At 37.2% G+C, this 12181-nt stretch overlaps 1 long non-coding RNA gene across 1 annotated transcript; it reads right to left on the reverse strand.

Annotated features, from left to right (window-relative positions):
* Positions 1-2770: 2770 nt before the first annotated feature.
* LOC130218451 (uncharacterized) lies at positions 2771-6922 on the reverse strand. Its single transcript, XR_008835949.1, has 3 exons — positions 6635-6922; positions 4596-4701; positions 2771-4388 (listed from the first exon to the last, which is right to left on the reverse strand). It is a non-coding gene; the product is annotated as an uncharacterized LOC130218451 (long non-coding RNA).
* Positions 6923-12181: the final 5259 nt, after the last annotated feature.

A 12181-nucleotide genomic window follows, 5' to 3' on the forward strand; every position in this document is an offset into this window, starting at 1 on the left:
TTTCTTTCCAATTTCATGCTAAACATTGTCATTAGGAGCATTTGAGATTATTGCTATTCATTTACAGTTGGTCAAAATTATAAAAATATTTAAATTTATTTAAAAACAACAGCATTACATTATATTACATTTTTCAGTATTATTCCAGCCAATACAACTTTCTCACTTCTCTGCAGTTAAAACAATTGTATTCCATTGTCCAAAGCTGGCTTTATTTTATTAAATTTTATGCTCTAAATTAAATTTTTCATTCACAAAATTTAGTTTTTGTGAATTTCCAAGTGAATTTCCAAGTGCTCTCTTAATTGTTATTTTTTCCCCATAGATGTATCAAGTATGAGACCTATTTTGGCATTTGCAAAAATGCATTTTAAATACATGTTTTGTAAATATCGAATGCATATTAAATCCATACGGCTACTTTATTATTATCCACTAACTTGTAAATGGCAAAATATGGGGTGAATTAACCATGACGTAACAAATATATTACAAGATATTTTTTTCTGACCTATACTTTTAAAATTACTTGTAAGTGATCATATATTAAACGTGATATTTAATATAATTAAATAAAAACACTTCTTGCTAATAAATTGATAAAATCTAATGAAGGAATTTCATTAGAATTTAAAATTACAATTAATTAGCATGTTGTGGCTTCAACATGATCCTTACTGTATGTAGGCTTTTAATGTTGTCAAATTATTTCTTGTTCTACATAGAGTGCTCAGCATATATAAGTACACCCCTCACGAATCTATCTTTTAAATTCATATTTTTAATAGGAAGCTATACAATATTATATTTGTGCATATACATTAGATTAGTCAGTACTGAAGCCAAATCTGGAGCTTATCAAGCAAATAACTTATAATGGTCCAAAAACTAGTACAGCCAAATTTATATATTATAGAAAAATATTGAATACAAATTTTTAAAAAGAGGAAAAAACAAGAGAAGCAAAAAAATTTAAAAATTTTGTTGAAATTTTGTAGGTTGTATTTTTTTTCTTAAATTTAATTGTATTATCTTTCAATTTCTAAATATGTTTAGTGACTAGAATATTATTTTAATAAATATATCTGTTGATTAAACAGATTAAACAGTTTTGTTTAAATGCACCAAAATAGATTGCCTATTTACTGAGAAATGGAGAAAAATATAAATTTTCAAAATGGGGTGTACTCAATTATGCTGAGCACTGTATGTAAGACAAGTTTTTGGTATGTAAACTATTGTTACACTAAATTATATTTATGTCTTTTGTAAATCATAGTCAAAGTCATCATAGCTGTATTACATTTAAAAAAGGATTTTTTTTCTGCTTGTTCAAACTTCTTATTTAAAATGAGTTGAAACAACCCAATTCTTAAGTTTATTGGGGGCACAATTGAACTGTTTTTTTGTTCAATTCACTTAAATTTGTAAAAACGATTAAGTTAACTTAATCAATTTGTGTTGGGACAACATGAAGGAATTAAGTTAACTTGTTAATTTTTACCAATTTAAGTGGATTGAACATAAAACAATTAAGTTTCCCAAAAACCCTCAAGAATTGCGTTGTTTCAGCTCAATTCAAATAAGCAGCAGCAAATGCCATTTTTATAGTTCATTTTTATCGTTCTGATGCTTGCAATGGATATTTTAGCATTAGATTTTTAAAGTTAAATCATGTATAATAATAATTATTTGCTATAAAACAAATTTCACCCATTTAAGCATAAACTTTAGCCATAAAATCACAAATCCACTCAAGCGAGTCCAAACTTTTGACTGGTTGTGTAGAATCCATTTCCTTTCCCGAGGGAAGCATATGCTAATTCAGCACATTTTCAATTGATTAATGCCTCTGATCTTATTTGTGGCAAAGAGCATTAAGCCCTGACGGAAGTCAAGGGATGATAGAGCATTATGACATCATGAACGAGAAAATGAGCAAAATCCCGTAAAAGAGATCATTTAAAAATGCTGAAGCGATAAAATAATAACAATAGGTCAGGCCTTTGTGCTGAGTGTAAAGATCTGCCCATACATGTACAATCATAATTAGCTGAATGAATATCCATTAGTCAAAGGTTTACCAATAGCAAAAGAGTAAGTAATAATAATACTTATAACAATAAGAATAATACGAATATTGCTTCATGCTCCATGAACTGAATAAAAATATTACATTGTTTAGATTTCAGTTATTTAAATAAATGAATAATTCATACCATGATTGTTTGTATATGTTCATGATTTGGTTTTTCTTTGATGGGATAAAGTGACAATATTTGAAAAGAGAATTTAATTATATTTAATACTATACTGACATTCTTATACCCTTTAAACAAAAAGAAACAAAGCTTCTTAGTAAATTCATTTCTCTGAAGTTAGAAATAAAACACCAATCCCACAGTTAAATAATTAACACATATAGAGATAGACATTATGTCCTGTGACAAAACGCTAATTTAATGAAAATGCCAGAAAGAAATCTTTTTTTTTTATTGTTTGAGGATACATTTTGTCTTTCAATATTAATTAAAAGCAGCTGAATGCCTCTTGCTAGGACACACTAATCATGAAATAATATTCAATAATCACTATACCAAAAAAAAAAACCCATAGCAAAATAAGCATCTAAATAAATCATGCTTTTTGAAGACAGAAATGTTTGTTGTGTCCATGCATGGAGTTTTATTTGGTATCTAGCTTCATTGTGGCCTACATTTAAAACCGATCCTTCACCTATAAGGGACAAAATATACAAATGCATCATAAATTGACTTAAATCAAGCTTTATTTATAATATAAGGGGGAGGAACAAAGATGATGTGCACATAAAAATTATTTCAAGATGAGCTGTGAAGGCCTGAGTAATTTCATCACGTCATAAACTGCAGACAGATGGAAGTTAATCAGTTTACAGTGAGATATTTACTCAACAGCATCACAAATAGAAAAAGTCGATCTACATGCTATCATACATCAGAACTATGAGAGCATGGAATAAAGTAAGCATCTTAAATACAAGAAAATACTCTAGTATATCATATAATGGCTAAGCAAATGGTCTGCATGTGACCTTTCTCGCAATTCCATCTCAAGGCACTGTTTAGCATAAATTAATAAAGGAATAAATGAAACGTCATTCATTTTAAATGTTCGTGCTAAGAATTAACTCCTTTTAAGCAGCCAAAATGTGTTGGATCTAAAAGGATTTTCATCAATATTCATTTTAAATCTTCAAGAAAAGGCATTCAAATAAATTAAACCAATACAATCGCATGTGATTTTCAGTTGTGTGGGTCCCCTAGTGGTAAAACACTACATTATTCCTCCTCCACACCTCTTTTCTCTCTATTCATTTAAACACATAGCCGAAAGAAGGATAATTACAGAGTGATCAAGGATAGAGCGGGCTGATTGTTGCCTTTAGTCTATCTGAAATGCTAATACATCACTTAAACGTGCTGCATGATAATGGCGAACGAATTAAAATGTTTGCAGATTTTACAAATCAGTACATCAACAAGCCGGTCCAAATGCAATCCATTTGTTTTGATTTCATGTATATTTATAAGACCTGATGGTAAGCTTTCATAAGTCAAGTAGATCCTATTAGGTTCCCTAAATGGATTTCATGGGCGTTAGAAGGCAGCATCATAAGCTGGCCTGATACATATTCATGATACATTCAAGATATATACGCGTGCCTACATGGGAAGCCGCGCCGCAGTCAATCTAAAGCCTCGGTAACTGTTTATCTGCAGTGTGTTCCTTTACAAGCCGCATAAATTTAGCTGTCAGTGGCATCGTGGACGTTTCATTCAATTCTTTTTTCCCTCTCCATACGGAAACCCTGCGCGATAAATGTCATTTCAAAATCAATTTGCATTAAAAAGGTAGAGTGTGTGCGGTCCTGAGGAAAGAATATATGGCACATTTGCATCTAAACCCCGCCCGATGTGTTACAACATACACCATTCCCTTCTTTTTTCGGCGAATCATAAATCCGGTGGCTGAAAAGATGTTTGGTAGGAGTCGCCAGATAAATCAACAGCACAAGCTTCACACACACACTCACAAACAGGAAATGCAGTATCGCTGACTCAATAAATGGATGTGGGCGTGAACCAAACGCATGTGTGCGTGCAGGCAGGTGGGCCTTCTGGATTCAACGCTCTCTCGCCGCCGACATGACTCTCCTCGACTACGCGTATTCTTAAGCAATAACAACGAGAGCCGTATTATCCACCCAAGAATACCCGTCACCGAAGAGAGTCCTTTATAGAGAGAAACAACAGAACCGCCTGCCTGTTGTTCGGAAAACGGCCTTTTTCAAAACAATTGATTGAAGACGCTTTGTAGCGCAAGGCAAGGGCCCCTCAACGGCTCGTCTGCAAACAGAAATTAACAGTGCATTTTGGTTCAGTAAACGCCTCAGAGGAAATGTGTTGGTAAGTGTGTTTTTTGTCCCGTTTCCTCCCAGCAATCTGTGCTCTCACAGGGCCGTTCGGGGGAAAGGTGCATTTAATAAAGAAGTGGGGGGGGGATGGGGCGAACGGGGTTATGGGTAAGCCCCCCCCCCAACAGCGTAAACTCACCTGGGATGCAAGGACCCTGTGGAGGTCCTCCGGCGAGCGTGCATATCTTGATTCCCATTTCCACGATGATGATGATGATGATGATAGTCCACTGTAAAGGGTGCACCTAGAAACACAAATCGTGGAGGTTAAGGTAGAACCTGGTGTTTCCCTTATGTTGGTCTAGTTGTGATATAGAAATGAGGCAAAATTAGTCCATTAGCACCGTGAGGAGAATTCTATATGAAGACGTGGACTCAAATGAAGCATAGCGACCCCCCCTTCTCCTCATACCCCACTTGAGGATGACAGGGGGAGGGAAGGAAAAACGAGAAGGGGGTGGGGGCTAAACTGTGTGATTAGTATATGAGAGGGAAAAAAAAAGTCTTGTAAATGCATATGTTACATGCATCTTACAAAAAGATGTGTGCATTTTATAAGATGGGATATCTCCCATATCTGTCACTAATATTAAAATAAATGTAGTGTATTTTATCAATGTAGTATCATTTCAGCATATTAAGAATTTCATATCAGCTGATACATGTAAAACATTTATTCTTTGTTTAAATTTACAGGTTACATATAATTCAGCTAATTATGTTCTAATTATATATCTATTTGAGTTCTCTCTAATCATTAAAGCTTATTTAGAGAACATAGGGCTTATTTAGGACTAATTCAATTTCATGCAAAAGTGTACTACATTTTATTGCCTATTTAAAGTGTTTGTCAACAATTACATTTTTGGAAAAAAAATGTAAATCTCACAACTAGTTCAAATCTTTTTACAGAATAATATTTGAAATAACAACACACACTTTATCATTAAAAAACAGGATATACACGATTTGTATCTGCTTAACTGTCCTCCATTTCATGCCAAATATATTTGTATCATTTACAAACAAACATGACACCTCTGAAACAATAACCTAGAGATACTTTAAAAAATAGATTACTCTATTTTAACACTGATCATTCACAAAATGTGAAACACACACTCAGCTATTCATGCTGAAATCCCCACTTCTCAAAAGCCAGCAGAGAGAAGGCAGTAAATTAAACTGAAGAGAAGGCAGATGGAGAGGGACCGAATATGAGGAAAAGCTGGACTCAAGCACACAACGCAACAAAAGCCACCGTACGCGACACACCGGCAGTGTAGCAGCCGGCTGCTCTCTCGCTCTCCAGACCCCCAGTCTGCAAAACGATGAGACGCACCTCACACACACAAACACAGCCACCCTGACGCAGGGCACACTCCCCCAGTGCTATAGCCCCAGGGCTGTTACTCGCTCTGTCCATTTCAGAAGCTACACACACTCACAAACACACACACACACACACACTTCAGTATCCAGGGACTCGACCCCCGTTCAAATCCCCTCAGAACTCCAGGAGTTAATCAATGGCCTCCATGCATGGATTTTGAGCTGTTTTAGATTTGTTTGTCTTTGCCAAAGTTCCTCTGGTGTATTTTTTTCCCTGATTTTAAAATATATATATATTGATCTGTCATTTTTATTATTCTAATATCTTCATACAAAACGTATTCACTGCATTTAAAAACATTTTGGAAAAATGTAAAACATTTTAGCAGCCAAAAGTATGGAAATTTGTGTTTTTGCCTCCTCCTAATTCCCTCTTTCTCTTCCTTTTTTTATTCTACTCATAATTCCCTCATAATTTTTTTCTAAATATTATTTGTCTCAAATTGAAGAAATAGCAGCTATGAAATATGAACAAAAAAATCTGTATTCTCGACCTCTCTCCGCTCCTCCCTTTCTCAACAAGCGATCTGCGCTATTCCACCCTACATTACAAAAAAAAAAACACACACTTTGAGTCGGACCCTTTACTGATTGCAATTTAATTGAATGGAACCCATGAATATGGTAATTTCACGAGACACTTGACACGAGCATCAGGAGGTGTGGAACACACTGGTGAAAATGACCAAAATGTACACGACGCGCAATTACGCTGACAAAAAACCAAAATCAATCGATATTCTGAAAGAACAAGATAAAGCGAGTCCACATGTGGATGCGACTTACCCCGTCAAACCCTCAGCAGCATCTTGTTGTGCGGGTTGGAGATGCCCAGTCGTGATAAACCCAGGCGATGCTACACAGAGCCAGGCGACCAGTCCCGTGGTGTGCAGGTGGACGCGGTACACGCTCGCAGGGGGGACGCTTGACAAAAGGATCAAAACCCACTGCCCACTCCCGAGCCAGTTGTTGCTTGACACAGCAAATGAACTTACAGCACAAGAGCGAGTGAAGCTGAGGGAGGGAGAGACAGACAGGAGAGAGAGAGAGTGTTTGGCGCGTGTGTGTGTGTGAGAGAGAGAGATGGAGAATGAGTGAGAGAGAGGAGGAGGTGGGGGTAAGAAGGGGGTTCGGAGTGAGCGGGCGAGCGAGGAGAGAGAGAATCACAGCATAACAAAACCTATAGCTACGTGGACTCTCTCTCTCTTTTGCTTTCTCTAGATATCTCTCCACCCTCGAAGGAAGGGAGAGAATAATTAGATTTGAGCCACACATGCTTTCCAAAAGCACTGACTCGTGGATCCCAGGCACCTAATGTTGGATTAATTGAGGGAGATCTGATGTGCTACATGCACCGTGAGCCCTCGGCTCTGACTCTACCACCCCCCCCTCCTCTTTTTCACAACGCCAAAAAACTACAATCGTGATACGACTCCCTGCTCCTCTCTCCCGGCATATGGTGACTGACACGGCAATGTAGGCACAGAGAAAAGAAATAATAGATTGTTTATTTAATTGCAGAATACATACAGACATTTATTAGGTTGGATTTGTGCTTCTGTCAGAGTGGAAAACAGCAAGTATCCATCTTAAAAAGTGATGGAAATGCCAGTAGGAAAGAAGAAATGGAGGCTTAAAAGCATTAAATGTGGCCAATTTCACTTTTTGAGCATGACATTTCCAACTTTAAACATCTAAAATCATTTCAAAAAGCTTTTTTTGCATGTGTGTGTGTGTGTGTGTGACAGTAGATGGATTGGAATATTCCACCAATGTGACATGATTTTTATTATTGTATAGATATTTCTCTATATAAACAAATATATCCATTCATTATATTGAGTATTTGGAAACATATCTACAAATCTGCGACTATTCAAACACGATGAAATGGTTTAATTAATATTAACAAAAATAAAGTGACCAGAACATGCGCTGAAAATAAAACCACACATCTAAATATACATACAAAAAAACTCGCCATCATTTTCACCTCCACCCCTTTGATAAAGATCGCATCAATAATATCAATAGGATATTCAGTATTCAAGGTAAATGGCAAAAGAAAGCATCTCTGGTAACTGGCTTTTAAGAGACCGGCAGACAAAGGAATCAGACATGTTGAATTTCACACCGTGGAAAGCGGTCTACTGCCCCCTGTTGACGGTTTCGTCACGCTTCCAAACAGGAAGGAAGGCCCAGACAGCTGGACCATGTTGCGACGGTGCAATTATTGCAGAATAACAAATAATTCTTTATCAAGCTATAGTCGTCTAAACCACATTAGGCATGAAACAAAGCACAAATCAGAGGAAATAGAAGAAATGGAGGGATGAGTGCTGGAGGAAGAGGGGGAGGAGAAGCGCTCTCTCTCTCTCTTGCTCAAAGAGAGGTGAGAATCCCTTACAAAAGCTCGGCTGAATCCGTTTTCTCCCCTTCAAGGCCAGATGAGACGTACGGCAGATGAAAAAAAAATCTCTTGTACTTTTTAGCCCTTATTCACTTCTTTTTTTGACACCAAGCAGCAATTAAGGTTATGCAGGGAAGCCATGTCTGCTAACGCTCTTTGTTTGCTCACCAAAAAGTAATTGAAATCGACTTTCAGAAGAAGACAAGACGCATTAATTGACATCTACAACAAGCGTTATTTTGATCAGTTCGCCCCCACATACTAATAAACGGACACAATGCGATCCGGTGTTCCCTGTAGATTGTTTTATGAACACATATGTAATGAGCGGCTATTAGCGTGCTATTTTTTCCTGCGCCGCCCAGCGTGGACACATTAGTTCATTAGCAGCTGTTTCACTGCTGTAAATATCCTCGCCCGGGATGTACGAGCAGAAAAATGATTTATTTAAATTTGATGCGCTGAGTTTATTTGCCTGGTGGCTCGTGCGAGCTGAAGAGAAAGATATTCACCTATCCTTGCAATAAACAACACCCCCCCCCCCCCCCCACCTCCCCACACACACACCATCCACCTCGCCTGGCTGTATTTCAATTCAACAAGCTTATAAACACACATACGCTAGCGCACGCTCTCGCGCACACGAGCACGCGGGTATCCGGCAAATAGAATTCCTTCAAACGTACGTGGGCTGAAACACACTCCAGGGATAGAGAGAGGAGAGGTGCAGGGAGCAAAGGCCAGTCGCCGAGCTCCCTGTATCCAAATGGCATTACTCACTCTGAGATGTATTATTAAAGAAAGAAGTACCGCAGGCCATGGCTGACAGACCGTGCAACAGTAAACAAGAAAAAAAAACATCAGCGTTTGACAGCTAAAACACTGTGCTTTCATTCTCGCATTGATACCGACAACACCGAGATGTGTTCAAATGAGACGCCAACTTACAAACCTGCATGCGTTGAGGGTAAAAAGTAGCTTTGACAAACTATTTCACTGTTTTAAAGGGTTGACTTTTGATTTTTTCGATTTCTGGTGTTAAAGAAATAGTTTAGCAACAAAAATGAACATTTCCTCACACGATTTTTTTGAGTTTCTTTCTTCTGTTGAACACAAGAGAGGATGAATAATGTTGGGGAAAAAACAGCCATTCACATCCTTAGTAGGAGCATAAATACTATGAAAGTCAATGGCTGCTGATTTACAGCAAGAAATTCCAACAAGTTTGGATGAGTGGAAGATAGGGCTCGGCGATTAATCGAAAAGTATTCGAAATCGACATTCAGAATCTATAATCGATCAAATTTTTAGATGACCAGTGGAGCACGTTAGCAATTATAGGCATCAGATATTTTTAGATATACATGTGTTCACCATCATCATGGAGAAAGACTTGCTGATAGCATTCTACTATGATTTTAGTGTATCCTGCAGCTCTGTTTGTATTTGTTTACAGCGTTGTAAATACACTGTTTTAACCCAGTTTTTCCCAAAATAATTTCTTTAAATTATATACTGTTGAAGTCAAAATTATTAGCCTTCCTGAATTAATAGCCATCCTGTATAATTTTCCCCCAATTTCTGTTCATAGTTCAGCAACAAGAAGGAAAATTTTCTCACACAACTATTGTAAGTTTCTTTCTTTTGTTGAAGACCAGAGATGTTCTGAATAATGTTGGGAAAAAAAAGCCATTCACATCCTTAGTAGGAGCATAAATACTATGGAAGTCAATGGCTGCTGATTTACAGCAAGAAATTCAAACAAGTTTGGATGATTGGAGGATAGGGCTTGGCGATTAATCGAAATTGACATTCAGAATCTATAATCGATCAAATTTTTAGATGACCAGTGGAGCACATTAGCAATTATAGGCATCAGCTATTTTTAGATATACATGTTCAATATCATCTTCTTGTTGGGATGTCTGTACTGTCTGGAGTAAGACTTGCTTTTCGAAAAGTATTCGAAATCGACATTCAGAACTTATAATCGATCTAAGTCAATTTTTTCAATTACTTTCCCTACTATGTGTGGAGTCATGGGACTCTTTTTTTGTTAAGGCTAATATATACTTATTATATTATGATTTATACTTATTATATTATTCTGATATTATACTTCTGTCAAGCGCATGCGCACGGTCTGGTGTAGCCTTCGCATAACCGCACACCTCTCAAAAAATTGAACTTTACATCACAACGACACGACGTGCAAGCTTTGTGATTGGTTGGTTAGCGGTGACAAGTGCGGGCGACACGGAGATTCGCGTTTTAGGCAATGTGTGTTTTAATTTCAGTTGTTCAGCATTGATGCTTAATAAATAATCATAGATAATAGTTAGTGTGTGTTTCCTTCTTATTTTATTTTAAAATAATTATTTATTTTACTAATTTTAAAATCAAGTAATGCTTTCTTTCATTTAAAAATCTCTAACTTGTAATATGTGAGTATATTTTCTTTAAAAAAACCTGTCAGTGAATTATGAGGGCTAAAATAATCATTTATTAATCATAATCAAGTGTAAATGTTCAACTAATCAAGATTTTGATTTTAGGCCAAATCACAGAGTGGAGAACAGTTTAACAGTTTAATAACTCATATCAAATAACTGATTTGGGGCAGCACGGTGGCGCAGTGGGTAGCACAATCGCCTCACAGCAAGAAGGTCGCTGGTTCGAGTCTCAGCTGGGTCAGTTGGCATTTCTGTGTGGAATTTCCATGTTCTCCCCGTGTTGGTGTGGGTTTCTTCCGGTTGTGGAACATGTGGTACAGGTGAATTGGGCAAGCTAAATGTGTCCGCAGCGTATGTGTGTGAATGAGTGTGTATGGATGTTTCCCAGTGATGAGTTGCATTGGTTTACAAAGAGGCGTCACTCGCGCATACACAAGCAGAAGAATGAAAACACAGAAACTGCCATATTTAAATACTCAGCCGAGACATTACATCGTAATACTATATGCATATAATAAGGAGCAACGGTTGACCCGAGCTCAGACAAACCTTGTCGTTGTCTAGCCAAAAAGCCATGAAGAGCAAAATCTGCCGTGTCCTGTTTTTGTTTTATGAGGCCGTCTAAAAGTGCGAGCGGTTTCACTTTCTCCAGGGAGCTCGCGATCGCTCATGTGTGCATCTATATAACTTCTTGAGCTGATGATAATAACGTGCGCGTGATTATTGAAGTGCTTCTGACATCCGATCCTTTCATAAACAGACAAGCGAGCATGAACCGCGAAAAACAAAGGACAACCCCCCCCCCCCCCCAAAAAAAAAAAATGAAGGAGCAAATGATTCTTTCACCAACCTAAAACATGACTATAACTATAACTATTATCATAGCATTTTGGACTATTATGAACTCAGAATAACGCAGTTACTTTCTAACAGAGGTTACATGTGCTGGTGAAGATTAAAGATGCAGATGAGAGGTTTGCACTGATTGTGGGCTATATGTTGTGTGTCGTTTTTGATCCCAAATAAGGACTAAATGTATGCTGTGTGTAGTTTTTCTGCAATTGGTAACATATAAGAGACTGTAATGGTCTGTAGGTGTTCATATATGTTGCATTTATTTATTTATTTTATTTAATTGCCGGTGTTACAGTAGGCTATTTCGCACTATATCATTGATCTGCAGTTATAATCAAATGATGTTCATAGAAAAGTTAGTAATAAACATTTATACACAAGTATTTATGTGTATGAAGCATCTGTTGTGTGAGAAGTGCTTCTCATATGATATGTGAACGACCCGTACAGCTTTACTCTGACATTTCCTCGAGCGAGAATGACATCGACTGAAACTATCTGTTGTTCACCACGCCCACCAAAAGGATACCCTTGGTCCGTTTAGACAGTGGAAACATAAGCCTGATTAAGGTGACCGTACCGTACCGTACTGTACAAGTCAAAAGGAAATGGGCC

Source organism: Danio aesculapii, chromosome 24 (genome assembly GCF_903798145.1).
Source record: "Danio aesculapii chromosome 24, fDanAes4.1, whole genome shotgun sequence".
Classification (NCBI taxonomy): Eukaryota; Metazoa; Chordata; class Actinopteri; order Cypriniformes; family Danionidae; genus Danio; species Danio aesculapii.